The sequence below is a fragment of the Hemitrygon akajei genome, chromosome 9, assembly GCF_048418815.1.
Source record: "Hemitrygon akajei chromosome 9, sHemAka1.3, whole genome shotgun sequence".
Classification (NCBI taxonomy): Eukaryota; Metazoa; Chordata; class Chondrichthyes; order Myliobatiformes; family Dasyatidae; genus Hemitrygon; species Hemitrygon akajei.
The window spans coordinates 106,105,951-106,121,434 of record NC_133132.1 but is presented as its reverse complement, the minus strand read 5'-3'; positions in this window follow the sequence as shown (position 1 = coordinate 106,121,434).

Sequence of the window (15,484 nt, the reverse complement as noted above, 5' to 3'; positions counted from 1 at the left end):
TCTGTGCCTTGTCATGCGCTTCACTTTCCATGGAGCTTTGTAGAACACCTTCCTAGCCATTGGATTTCACTATAGATCTCATCCATCCATTCTTCCAAAGCTAACTTTGCATGCTAGGACAGGGTAACCCGCCAGCTACCCTCACATGGTTTAGCCCATCTGTTCAAGCAGTTTATTGAGATATAGCTGCTGTTGCATGCAATCAATTTCTTGGAGCCACAGGTGAGTGCTAAATGTCTAATGTGGACCAAAGGTGAGTGAGAAGGTCCAGAATGGACACAACAAGCCCCTTCACCGGAGGTGCTCCCTCTCCCTAGACACTCCATCCTACATACAGTTAACTGCAAGGGATTAGAAACACTTCATCTCCACCCTCTGCTGCTCATGACCAAGCCAATTCTAGAACCAGTAGGTAAACTAAAATGAAGCCAGGAATGGAAAGGTTAACAATTGAGTAGTGTTTGGTGGCTCTGGGCCTATACTTGCTAGGGCTTAGAAGAATAAGGGAGGATTCACTGAAGGATTTGGGTAGAGTGGAAATGGATAGGATATGGGTGAGTCTAGCACCACAGGGCACAGCTTCAGATACAAGGATGTCCCTTTAGAACGGAGATGAGAAGGAATTTCTTTAACCAGAGTGTGATGAATCCGTGGAATTCATTGCCACAAACAGTTGCTCAGTCATTGGATGTATTTATAGCAGAGGTTAATAGGTTCTTGATTAGTCAGGGCATCAAAGGTCATGGAGAGAAGGCAAGAGAATGAGGTTGAGAGGGATAATAAATTAACTATGATGCAAGTTCAGAGGAGACCTTATGGGCCAAGTGGCCTAATTCTGCTCCTATGTTTTATGGTCTTATGATCAATTGGAAACTTGCTTTGGATCTCACAGGCTATAACCTGTTGAACCAGTTTTTCATGTCCACGTTGGTACTGTTCTCATTCTCATTTTGTTATCTCTTTAACATAATTCAATCATATTGGACCAATAGGATCTGTCCATTAGCAAACCATGCTGACTATCTTTCATTAATTACTAATTTCAACACATCAGCCATAACTCTGAAAGCAAACAGATACGATGAAAGACATCTCTGGCTGTGAGCAATCTGTACTCCAACACCTAGTGGAAAAGCTTATGATACTCCTTAGTTAATTCCAGAGTGAAAAATTACATGTCTTCAGAAAGATATGTTTGATAAGAAAGTCAGAGTAAAAGCGAGTTCTTAGATTGCCCCTTTAAGACATCTTCTCTGAGAATCAGCACCTTGACATGGTGGAGAAGCTTGTGAGTTCCTAAGATCTCAAGAACGATGCTGACTGGAGTTTGACCATCTGGAGATCCAACCAAAAACTCAATGGTGGTGCTGGTGCTAGATGATGACACATCAAAAGGGCAATGATAGTGGAGGACAGTTGCAGCAGTGAACGGACCCCAGTCATTTTGCATTCCACTGGGCCCTAGCCCTGATATGTCAACTTCAGTCTGGTGGTGACTCGTGCATCAGCCTTCCCACAGTAGAGGGTCATGAACAGGCAATTTCTATTAAGGGAATCCCAGAATCAAGGTGTCACTCTTGATCTGGTTTCGAATGTCATTCCAATCTGTTCTGTAAATTCTTGCCATGTGGTTAAAAATAGTGGTTGCAGTGTTCATGATTGCATCACAGCCTGGTTTGGAGGCTCCAATGCATAGGATGCAAGAGGCTGTAGAAAGCTATCAACTCGACCAGCTCCATTACAGGCAGTGCCTCAAGAAGACAGCATCTATTACTAAGTACCTTATCCATTCAAACCATGTCTTCTTCTTGTTAGTGCCATCAGGGAGGAGGTACAGGGACCTGAAGACCAACACTCAACAATTCAGGAACAGATTCGTCCCCTCCACCACCAGATCTTTGAATGGTCTATCCAACCATGAACACTATCTTGCTATTTTGCTTCTGCTTGATCTTTGAATTAATTATTTCTTATTGTAACTTGTAATTTTTTATTGCGTTATTTATTTACTTTGTCATTTATAATAATTCTACGTCTTTGCACTATACTACTGCCACAAAACAGCAAACTTGATGTCACATAAAACACTGATAATAAACCTGATTCTGAAATGTTTCTGGGCCTTTGTCATTTAGAGTGAACTCGTGAATGTGTTTATATTTAATTTCTCTGTCCATTACTGTAATGAATGCATTAATCCATTTATGTTCTACTGAACATCATAAAAAGCAATAGTGCATTTAAGACTATTATTGCAAATCATAAACAGTTCATTGCCCTAGAACTGACATTCGTCAACACAAAGAGAAGAAAACAGTGAAATGATGGTAATGAGGTTTTTTCAAGAGTTTGAGGAATACTTGAGTCCAGTCTAATTTACTTTACAACTCTGACATTTCATCATTTTAACAATTATAAGGTCACAATTTAATATTTGTTACCAAGTACATGGTAATACACAAGAGAAGATGAACAGTGATTCATAGAACAGGACAGCACAGAAACAAGCCATTCAGCCCATCAAATGTATGACAACCATCAAACATCTACTTAGTAATACACAGAAAATGCTGGAGGAACTCAACAGGTCAAGTAGCATCTATGGAGGGGAGTAAACAGTAAATGTTTTCGGCTGAGAGCCTTCATTAGAACCTGATCAGGACATGAGTGTCAGCTCAAAACACTGGTTGTTTATTCCCTCCATAGATGCAGCTGAGTTCCTCCAGCATTTTGTATGTTTTACTCTGGGTTTCCAGCATTTGCAGAATCTCTTGTGTGTGCTTACGAACTACCTCTCAACCCCAGTCCCACATGAATCCCACATTTCAATCAATCCCATCAGTTTCTCCCACTCACCTTCACACTAGAAGCAATTCCAAGTCTCTCAGTGATCACAAATGGGGCAATTTGCAGTGGCCATTCAAGCTACCACCAACCTGCACAGTTTTGGGATTTGAGACAAAAACCCAGAGAAAACTCATCAGATCAGAGGATGAACATGCAAACTCCACCGAGACTGACCCATGTCAGGTTTGAACCAGGGTCTGAGAAGTAATGAAGCATGATTCAAGAAAGGTCCTTGAACTGTTGATAGATCCTGGTAAAATAAGCGCTGGGAAGTTTTTTCTCTTCTGGGGAAGTGGTTTGTCTTATGCAGGAATATAAAATAGACTGCTAGGAATTAAACAGGGAATTTGAATTAAACCTTGGCTTGGATTGAAAGAGGTTGCAGAAGACTATAGAATCAGCCAGCTCCATCATGGGCATGAGCCTCCCTACCATTAAGGAGTCATCAAGAGGCATTGCTTCAAGAAGGTGGCATCATCATTAAAGACTCTCACAATCCAAGACATGCCCTCTTCTCACTACTACCATTAGAAAGGACAGGCAGGAGCTTGAAGACCCACACTTCATTTAAGACAGTAAGACAGAGGAGCAGTATTAAGCTATTTGGCCCATCTAGTCTGCTCCACCATTCCATCGTAGCTGGTTCTTTCTCTCCCAACCCCATTTTAGGAACAGCTTCTTCCTCTCTGCCAACAGATTGCTGAACAATCCATGAACCTATGAATACTACCTCATTATTCTTTTATGTCATATTGGTAATTCATTTTCCATATCAGTTGCCAATGGCACTGGAGGTGAGATAGGTCACAATGCCAGCGTTGGCTTGAGAAGCATTATCAGAGCAGTATTGTCAAGTTGGACATCAACACAGTAGCCAATGCCTTGCATAACCCCTACACATTAATGAATATTCAGCTGCAGGACACACACCCTCACCCACTAACCTGTTCCCCCCCCCCCACCCCCAGCCCTCCACTGGTTTTATGAGGTAACATCTAATATTCTTCCACCTGCTGCAAAGATTTTGCCAGGAAACTCAGCAGGTCAGGCAGCATCTATGGACTAAAGTTCACAAGGATGATTCCAGGAATGAAAGGGTTATCATATGAGGAATGTTTGATAGCTTTGGGTCTATACTCACTGAATTTAGAAGGATGAGGGGGGGGGATTTCATTGAAACCTTTCAAATATTGCTGGACAAGAGGACACAGCCTCAGGATAGAGGGGCATCCATTTAAAACAGAGATACGGAGAAGTTTCCTTAGGCAGAGGGTGGTGAATTTGTAGAATTGATTACCACAGGCAGCTGTGGAGGCCAGGTCATTAGGTATATGTAAGGCAAGACTTGATAGGTTCCTAATTGGACACGGCATCAAAGGTTACAGGGAGAATACCAGGGAGTGGAGCCGAGGAAGAGTAAAAAGTATCAGCCATGATTGAATAGCAGAGCAGATTTGATGGCCAAATGACAAAATTCTGCTCCTACATTCTATGGTCTCTTATTATCATCTTATAAATGAACTGCCATACTTCAGCATAAGAACCTTCACTGAGTCGCAAGTCTCAGCCCCAAATGTTGATTGTTAATTCCCCTCCACTGATGCTGCCTGGCCTGTTGAGATGCCCCACCATACTATGTTTTACTCTGGACTTCTAGCATCTGCAAAATCTCTTGTGTGTAACATTTTCTTGGTGGTGTGGGACTTCAGGCTTCAGCACCTCCTGCCCAAAGGTAGCTGTGAGATGATAGCATGGCCTAGATGGTGGGAAATCTTTGATGATACATTGATGTTGTCTCCTTGAGGATTCTGTACCTCTTGCCCAATGGCAGCTGGATACAATGTACTAAATATTAATATGCTAATCTGCTTCTTCTTATTCTTCTTCTCCTTCAAGCCCATCATCCCTATGGGGCATAGGCCACCAACAGCAGCTTGTTAGTGTCTTGGACCAATCCTTCAAGCAATCCCCAGGGATAACCCACTTTATATGTCTTCTAGACAAAGATCCCTTCTCTCCCATGGATGAGGTCTTCAGAGCCTCTGCTGACATTTCTGTAGCTCTGGGTTTTATGGCGTGGATTTGTTGGCCCCACATCCACCCCTCCTCTTCTCATGGCTGGGCTAGTGGCCATCCATGGTAGAATTAAGCCAATCTGCACTCAACATAATTTCAACATCCTGTTTTTAAGTTATGCTGATGATTCAAATAATTTGGTTAACAATGGAAGAGATTCCAGTGAAAGCTATTTAAAACCATGCTGGGACTAAGATTTTGCTCACAATTCGGAATAGGAATTGGTTTATTATTGTCACGTATACAGTGAAAAACTTGTCTTGCATACGTTTCATGCAGGTTAATTTATTGCACAGTGCATTGGGGAAGTACAAAGTAAACCAGCAACAAAAAGCCAAATAAAGTGTAACAGCAATTGAGAAAGGACCCCTTCTATATCATGGAGACCTTGCGTAGATAGGGGGACTGCCTTGTCAAGCATCTTCAATCCATCTGCCACAGAAGGTGGTGTTTTCCGATGGCTACCCATTTTAATTCTACTTTCCATTCCCATTCTGACATGTTGGTCCATGATGACTACTCTGCTGCCATGATGAGACAATACTCAGGTTGGAAGAGCAACACCTTATATTCTGACTGGTTACCTCCAACCTGGTGGCATGAACATCAATTCCTCTTATTTCTGGTAATTTCTCTCCCTTCCCCCTCTTTCTTTTTTTCCTTTCCCCAATCTGGCTCCCCTTTTACTCCTCCTCTTCTCTTCACCTGCCCATCTCCTCCCTCTGATGCCCCTCCTTCATTCCTTCCTCCTGTGCCCACTCTCCTTTCCTATCAGATTCCTTCTTTTTCAGCACATTACTTTTTCCACCTATGACCTCCCAGCTCTCATTTCATCGCTTCTTTCCCTCCCGCACTCTTACCTCATCACCTAGTTTCACCTCTGAACTCCCAGCTTATACTCAACCCATTCCTCCCACATTCTTATTCTGTCTTTATCTAATATTTTCAGTCCCGATGAAAGGTCTTGGCCCAAAATATCAATTGTTTATTACTCTCCATAGATATTGCCTGATCTGCTGAGTTCCACCATCATTTTGTGTGCATAGAAAAAAAGTAAGTTACTTTGTTCTTGATTTTGTGGAAAGATAATTAGCAAGGAAAGTATTAATGAAAAGGAGAAATTCTATTGGTATTGATATTTCACTCAGATGAAACATTAGTTTCCAATCATAACAGAAAGAAAGACATAGAAGTGTGATTAGAATTCATTAGCATGCAATACTAATCTCCAAAGAAATTTCATACATTCTTCTTCCTACCACGGATTACATCTATTATGCAGAGTAGCCCTACATTAACTAATTCCTAGTCAGTCGAAGAAGTTGCTATGGATACACTGACTCAAAGAATACAAACTTTTCACCTGTCTCAGAAAATTAGGTTACGCAGCAAACTAGTTGATTTTACATTCCTGGTGTGAACTTTTGTTTGTGTGCACTGGTGAATATTTAGGATGGAAAATCTCAGCCGTGGAAGGTAAATGTTACCACTAATAAGTCTGACATTTTTGGGAATTATTAAACCAAAACTTTATTTTATTTGGAGATTCAGCACAGGACAGAGCTTTCTGGCCCACTATGCTATGTCACCCAGCAACCTACTGATTTATACCAAGCCTAATCACAAAACAACTTCCTATGACTATTTAAAGGTTCAAAGCTTCAAAGGTTTATTTTATTATCAAATTATGTAAGCCAAATACAACTCTGAGATTTGTCTTCTCCAGATAGCCACAAAACAGAAAAACGACGGAGTCATTGAAAGAAAAGACATCAGCACCTTCCCCCCACTGGACAAAGAAAAAGAAACAAAACCTCACAAACCCCAAACTCCCAACCCCCTCCATGACACAAAAACTAACAGATCGTCCACATGGAAAATAGCAGCTAGAACAGAAAGCCCCAAACCCTTGACCCCTCCCTCACAAAAAAAAGAATATCTCGCCCACACGAAGAAAAGCAGAAGCAATAATATGAAACCTCCAACTCCCTCTTTCAAACACAAAAACTAACAGATTGGCCACAGGGAAAAAACTTAAACAAAAACATCAACCCCCAAATCCTCAACTACTCCCTCAAACAAAAACACCCATCTGGAAAATGGCAACAAAGTCATCAAACCCCAGCCCCAACCCCCAACATGCTAATCAGCAACAAGAAAGAATACTGAGGCAGACCAATATGAAATGCAGTCCACGCCAATAATCACATAAATCTTGAAATTTCGATAACATCCTCCGTCAGCATTAGGGAAAGAGAGTGTTCGAGCACAGGCCTTCCACAGAGAGCAACACAGTGGCACAGCGTTCCATACAGAGTGATCACTCAACACAATGGCACAGCCTTCCATAAAGAGCAACCACTGGCTTAACACACCAGTTTTCTTTTCGCTCTCTCTCCTGCACATTCGCCTCGACACTTTAATCAGCAAGAAAAGGAGTCGATCATGGCCTTGTGACTGGTCTCTGAGCTTCTCCCTAAGGCAGTTCGTGCTCGCGCACCTCTCCTGGAATCCTCTTGGATCACTCGATTGAACTTCCAACTGTAAGCCACCAGTTTCAAAAACACAATTAAGATAAAAAGAATATGTAGAAGACCTAGAAAAATAATTGACTATTTAGAAGATGTCGCCTGAGGAATCGTTGCTTGCTGGCAGCATCTTGATTGGAAAACCTACCAAACTGTATATCTTTGGAATGTGGGAGGCAACTGGAGCTCTGAGAGGAAACCCAAGCACACACGGGAAAAATGTACAAACTTCCTTACAGAAGATTCCGAAGTTGAACTCCAAACTCCAACACCCTGAACTTTAATAGCATCATGCTAACTGCTATGCCACCATGGCGTCCTATTCTGTAAAAGATTCTTGCTTCAGTTCATCCACAGTATTCTCAAAATTGCAAATGGATATTGATTTTCATCCTGTAAGAGTAATTGAGTTATTTGGGAATAAATTTTTAAAAATTCATCTGGGAGGGAACCATACGTATATTTCCATCAGAAGTGCACAGTTAGTATGCCAGCCATCTCCAGTAAACTCAGTTTTAAATACAGAATAAAGCACACAATAGCAATTCTTACTTAAATTATCTCCAAGCAGTAGGTTAAAAAGGGGTGGAGCTGTAAGACCTAAAGAATGTCACTGATATGTGGAAATCTATTTACAATGTTTGGATTCACTTTCAAGTACTCGGGAACTCATGTCCTCAATATTATTTAGTTATCATTGATTTTTAATTTTTTTTTTGCATTTGCACTATTTGTCTTCTTTGCATGTTGGTTATCTGTCAACCTTTGTAGTTTTTCTTTGATTCTAATCTATTTCTTAGTTCTGTGAATGACTGCAAGAAAATGAATCTCAGAGTTGTATTTGGTGACGTATATGTACTTGATAATAAACTTAATTTGAATTTTGAATCTTCTCTCATTGGTTCCCTTCTGTGATTTCTGCTGTTCTCCGGCTCTTTGACTATGTCCTCACTCATACACTCCTCCCATCTTTTCCTCTCCTTACTCAAGGCAATGATCGAGTGGACAGCCAAAGAATTTGTCCCCATGGTGGAAATGGCTAATACAAGGTGGCATAATAAGACTAAAAGATCATAAGATACAGGAGGAGAATTAGATTATTTAGCCCATCCAATTTTCCTCTCAATCCCACCTCCTGCCTTCTCCCCATATCCATTCATGCCCTGACCAATCCACCTCTTCCATATATATGCATAAAGATGGACTCGGAGCTGCCTGTGGCAAAGAATTCCACAGATTCACCACTCTGTGGGTAAAGAAATTCGCCCTTATTTCCATTCTAAAAGGACCCCCTCTATTCTGAGGCATTGTCCTCTGGTCTTAGACTCTCTCACCACAGGAAACATCCTCACCACATTCATTCTATCAAGGCCTTTCACCATTTGATAGGTTTCAATAAGGTCACCCCTCATTCTTCTGAATTCCAGTGAATACAGGCCTAGAGATAGCAGATACTCTTCATATGACAAGACATTCAAATCTGGAATCATTTTTGAGAACCTCCTTTGAACCCGCTCCAATTTCAGCACATCCTTTCTAAGATAAGGGTCTAGAACTGCTCACATCAGTGCTTTATAAAGTTACATTACACGTTTGTTTTGCTATTCTAGTCCCCTTGAAATGAGTGCTAACATTACATTTGTCTTTCTCATCACTGACTCAACCTGCAAATTAACCTTTAGAAAATACTGCACAAGGTCTCTCAAATTGCATCTCAGTTTTTTGTATTTTCTCTCTGTTTAGAAAATAGTCAACCCTTTCATTTCTTTTACCAAAGTACTTGACCATACTTCCTGACACTGTATTCCATCTGCCATTTCTTTGCCCATTCTCTAATCAGTCTTGGTCATTCTGTAGCCTCTCTACTTCCTCAAAACTAACTGCCTCTCCATCTAATATTAAAGTAATTGGAGGAAAATATAGAGGGGATGTCAGAAGTGAGTTTTTTACACAGAGAATGGAGAGTGCATGGAACACACTGCCAGAGGTGGCGGCAGAGGCAGATTCATGACGGACGTTTTAAAGAAACTCTCAGATAGATACATAGATAAAATAAAAATAGAGGGTTATACAGGAGGGAAGGGTTAGATTGATCTTGGAGTAGGTTAAAGGTTGGGGCAACATTGTGATCTGAAGGGTCTGCATTGTGCGGTACTGTTCTATGTTCTATTAATTAGCCAGGCCTGTTTCTCCTAGTATGTAGAGAGCCATGTGGGAGGGAGGAGTTAGATTGATCTTAGATTAGGTTAAAAGGTCAGCAAAATATTGTGGGCTGAAGGGCCTGTGCTCTGCTGTAATTTCTATGTTCTGTGTCCTATAAAGCTCCAGACATTCTAAACATAGAAATATAGAAAACCTACAGCACAATACAGGCTCTTCAGCCCAGAAAGTTGTGCTGAACATGTCCCTACCTTAGAAATTACTAGACTTCCCCATAGCCCTCTATTTTTCTAAGCTTCATGTACCTATCCAAAAGTCTCTTAAAAGACCCTATCATATCCACCTCCACCACCGTTGCTGGGGCCCATTCCACACACTCACCAATCTCTGAGTAAAAAACTTCCCCCTGACATCTCCTCTGTACCTACTCCCCAGCACCTTAAACCTGTGTCCTCTTGTGGCAACCATTTCAGCCTTGGGAAAAAGCCTCTGACTATCCACACGATCAATGCCTCTCATCATCTTATACACCTCTATCAGGTCACCTCTCATCCTCCGTCGCTCCAAGGAGAATAGGCCAAGTTCACTCAACCTGTTCTCATAAGGCATGCTCCCCAATCCAGGCAACATCCTTGTAAATCTCCTCTGCACCCTTTCTATGGCTTCCACATCCTTCCTGTAGTGAGCCGACCAGAACTGAGCACAGTTCTGGTTGTGTGAACAGGGTCCTATATAGCTGCAACATTACCTCTCGGCTCCTAAATACAGTTCCACAATTAATGAAGGCCAATACACCGTGTGCCTTCTTAACCACAGAGTCAACCTGCGCAACTGCTTTGAGCGTCCTATGGACTCGGACCCCAAGATCCCTCTGATCCTCCACACTGCCAAGAATCTTACCACTAATGCTATATTTTGCCATCATATTTGACCTACCAAAATGAACCACTTCACACTTATCTGGGTTGAACTCCATCTGCCACTTCTCAGCCCAGTTTTGTATCCTATCAATGTCTCGCTTTAACCTCTGATAGCCCTCCACACTATCCACAACACCTCCAACCTCTGTGTCATCAGCAAACTTAGTAACCCATCCCTCCACTTCCTCATTCAGGTCATTTATAAAAAATCACAAAGAGTAAGGGTCCCAGAACAGATCCCGGGGCACATCACTGGTCACCCACCTCCATGCAGAATATGACCCATCTACAACTGCTCTTTGCCTTCTGTGGGCAAGCCAGTTCTGGATCCACAAAGCAATGTTGCCTTGGGTCCCATGCCTCCTTACTTTCTCAATAAGCCTTATATGGGGTACCTTATCAGATGCCTTGCTGAAATCAATATACATTACATCTACTGCTCTTCCTTCATCAATGTGTTTAGTCACATCCTCAAAAAATTCAATCAGGCTCGTAAGGCACGACCTGTCCTTGACAAAGCCATGCTGACTATTCCTAATCATATTATACCTCTCCAAATGTTCATAAATCCTGCCTCTCAGGATCTTCTCCATCAACTTACAAACCACTGAAGTAAGACTCACTGCTCTATAACTTCCTGAGCTATCTCTACTCCCTTTCTTGAATAAGGGAACAACATCCGCAACCCTCTCAGTTCTGCTTTCCTTTTATTACAGCATAGTTGTCCCTCCTCGAATACCAAAGAGTCTGCAATCCTAAATTCAAAAAATCATCTATATTAACCTGTACAATTTCAATTAATTTATTTAAATTAATTGTTATGTCTCCTACTGTTTTACCACTGAACTCCTCAGCTTATCAATTGTAGTATTTAGCAGCACACTAATAAGTCCTAAAATAACACGAAAAATGAGCATTCCTACCCTGTTGATGAGAATACAAGTGGTGGCCCTGCACATTTATATTATTACTAATGTGGAAATAAATGATCACCTGTGAATCAATGTGGATGTGTATAATTAGACATTTCCATTGGCAAAGCTCTGAGCAGATTTTACTCCATCAGTAGGAGCTTTATGATGTAAATTATGAATACTCTGTTTGGTATTTGCATATCAATGCTTCCAGTGAGTTGCAATTATACAAAATAGTTACCAAAATATTTTGGCCTGCTGCAAGTTCTTTCTTTAAACCGCAATGAGATCAATTATGATCTCTGAATGCCAAGCTCAAAGTGTTTCTGTCTTGATATGTTGGAGGAGCTCAGCAGCATCTAAGGAGAGTAATTAACATTTGACGTTGCAAGCTGAGACCCTTCATCAGGACAGCAGTCAATCAAACACAGTTACTTGGGATCCTCGGTGGCTCCAGATTGGAAGGCCTGAACAAGGAGCTGGAGGCCATGTGGAACAATGTGGCAGGGCAGACATTCCTATTAAAGACACGTGGCTGCAAGCCTGGGTGAGCAACGGTTGAAGAGCAGAGATCACAGAGAAAGGGCAGTGAGAGAGAATCTCACTGAACTCCCAACAAAGAGAAGATTTAGGGTTGGCATAGCTTGAAGAGACTTTACAGTGGAGCAGCAAAGTCCTGATGAAGTGTCTTGGCCCAAAATGTTGACTGCTAATTCTTCTCCTTCGATACTGCCTGACCTGCTGAATTCCTCCAATATGTTTTGTGTGTTCCTCTGGAGTTCAGCATCTGCAGAATCTCAGTTCAGATTTCTGTAGAAAGCTCAGCTTGCAGCTTTCTAGAAAGCTCTTCTTGCAGCTTTGTACAAGGTGTGTCCTCCTACAGGACACCACATGTGTCAGTTTTTAATTTCAGACCAAGTTCACCAATATCTTTTGTTCTACATCCTACCTCTACCAGCCTTACACCTCCCCTCAGTCCACAAATTACCTCAGAATCCTTACTCACCTCCTACCCCCCCCCCCATCTCCTCTCTATACTGGCCATATCCCCTCCCACTTTCAGTCTTGATGCAGGGTGTCAACCAGAAATATCAACAATTCCTATCACACAAGAGAGTGTGCAGATGCGGGAAATCCAAAGCAACACACACGAAATGTTGGGAGAACACCAGATTGCCCCTTCCTTTCCAGTCCTGAAGAAGGGCCTCCATCCTTTCCATAAATGTTTTCTATCCAGCATTTTGTATAAGTTACTCAGCAACTCCTTTCACTTCACAGATTCTGAGTTCTTCCAGTAGGTCGTGTGTTGCTCCAGATTACAGCATCCGCCATCTCTTGTGTCTCCAGATTCCGAGGTTAACATAACAATATTACAAGGCTAGCTATAAGATCAGAGTAAAATTCCCACTGTCTGTAAGGATTTTATATATTCTTCCCAGGATCGCTTAGATTTCCTCTGGGTGCTCTGGTTTTCTCTCACATTCCAAAGACATACAGGTTAGATTTAGTGAGTTGTGGGCATGATATGTTGGCACCAGAAGGATGGCGCCACTTGTGGAGCAAACCGCCCCCCACCACCCGCCAGCAAAAGTGGTAAATTGGATACAATAGGGTCTTTTAAGAGACTCTTAGAAAGGTACATAGAGCTTATAAAAATAGAGGCTGTGTGATAGAAAAATTCTAGGCAGTTTCTAAAGTAAGTTAGATGGTCGGCACAATATTGTGGGCCAAAGGGCCTGTAATGAGCTGTAAATTTCTATGATTCTATGATAAGTTAGTCTCCATGGGTTTATGGACTATTTAGAGATCTGATAGCAAAGAGGAAGAAGCTGATTTTTATGTATTTTATTTAGAGATACAGCACAGTAACAGGACTTAAATGATTTATGAATTTATATAAAATGTATGTATTTTAGCTACTAATCTAATTTCATGATTGTTGTAATTTATTAACTAAATTAGGCAATTGAAATATTAATTTATACTTTAGTTATTAAACTAATTACATTATTTTTAATTTCAGCTCTATAAAATGCTTAAAATATCAGTTAAAATTTCAAACTAAAATGTATGTGTTCTTTGTTGTCAGCTCAAAGTTCAAGTCCTCCTCGAACTCAAGTCCAGAAGTCATAAAATTTTGTTGTCAGCTGTTATTCAGGTTGAAGGCACGACCTGTTCTTGGTCTGCTAACTAGAAAATGTAGTTCCATTCCACCAGAACAGCAGGCAGGAACGAATCTGGAGAGCACATACTGGAAACCTGAAAGAAAATCAAACTACTGAGTCTGTGTAAGGCAGGTCAGACCACACGTGGAATATTGAGAACAGTCTTGGGCACCTTATCTAAGAATGGATGTGCTGGCATTGGAGAGAGTCCAGAGGAGGTTCACGAGAATGATTCCAGGAATGAAAGGGGTAACATGTATTTAATGACTCTGGATCTATACTTGCTGGAGTTTTGGAAGAATGAAGGGGGAATCTCATTGAATCATATTGAAAATTGGAAGCGCTATGGATGAGGATGTGGAGAAGACGTTTCCAGTATTGGGGAAGTCTATAACCAGAGAGCACACCCTCAGAATAGAAGAATGTCCCTTTAGAACAGAGCCAAGGAGCAATTTCTTTAGTCAGGGGGTGGTGAATCTGTGAAATTCTTTGCCAATGGCACTTCTAATGGCAGTGGAGGCTAAGTTACTAGGAATTTTTCAAGCAGGGTGTGTTAGGTTCTTGATTAGTTAGGGTGTCAATGGCTACAGAAAGAAGGTAGGAGAATGGGATTGAGAGGGATAGTAAATCAGCCACGATGGACTGATGGAGCAGACTTAATGGTTCGAATGGCTTATTAAGTCTTATGGTCTAATGGTCTAAATGCAGGAGGTACTCAACAGATCAGGCAACATCTCTGCAGAGAGGAACGGCATTAATAATTGAGACTGAGGACTTTTTATTAGACCCATTGTAAAATCTTCACCCAAAATGTTACATTTGTTTCATGGTCTATAGATGCTGTCCAACCAGCTACGCATTTCTGTTGTTGTTGCAAATATACTAAACATGAGGAAGAACAAGATAGAAATGCACAGTGAGAGAAGTGCAGATAACTCATGAAGGTTTAAAAAAAGAGGTAAAATTAATGTACAGTACATGATAACTCAGTGGGTTAATGGATTATGTATCAAATAAAAGTAATATTTAAAAATAAAAGTATATCGCCCTCCTGTTAGACTGTTTGAGGTAACTTTTTTTTAATTCTTTCTTACTTCTCCTAATATTTGTATATTTGTATATCTGTGCGCTTGTAATGCTACTGTGACACTGTAATTTCCTTTGGAACCAATAAGGTATCTATCTACCTGAAAGTAATGGACCTCACTGAGAGATCAGTGGTGCAAAGGGTGAACAGCTTCGACACCTCAGAAGACCTATCCTGAGCCCAGTATATTGATGCAATCACTAAAAGGTGTACGAGTGCCTATACTTCATTAGGAATTTGAGATTTGGTATGTCACCAAAATTTCCAGCAAATTTCTACAGATGTATCACAAACAGTATTTTTGGCAATGCTGTGGAACATGTCCGGCAGGCAGGCAGAATAAGAAAAATACGAGGCCAAAATAATTACAGGAAGATGTGGGAAACTAGAGTGACAAATAATCTGCTGGAAGAACTCATCAGGTCTAGCATCATCTGTATGAGAAAAGGAATTATCAAAGTTTGAGGTTGAAACCCTGTTCTGATTATGGGCAATTTTGCTTTGAATTTAAGATCAGCAAGAACAAAACAGTATTTGGTAACAATCTAAAAGAAGCAACTTACAAACACGCAAGTGAATGAGAACAATGCTGCCGAGACTTTCAGACCCGAGTTATAGGGAAAAGTTGAATAGATTTGTACTAGATTCTCTAGAGCGTAGGAGAAAGAGGGGAGATTTAATAGAGGTATACAAAATTATGAGGGTATAGGTGGTATAAATACAAGCTGGTATTTTCCGCTGAGACAAGAAAATCTGCAGATGCTAGAAATCCAAAGCAACACAGGCA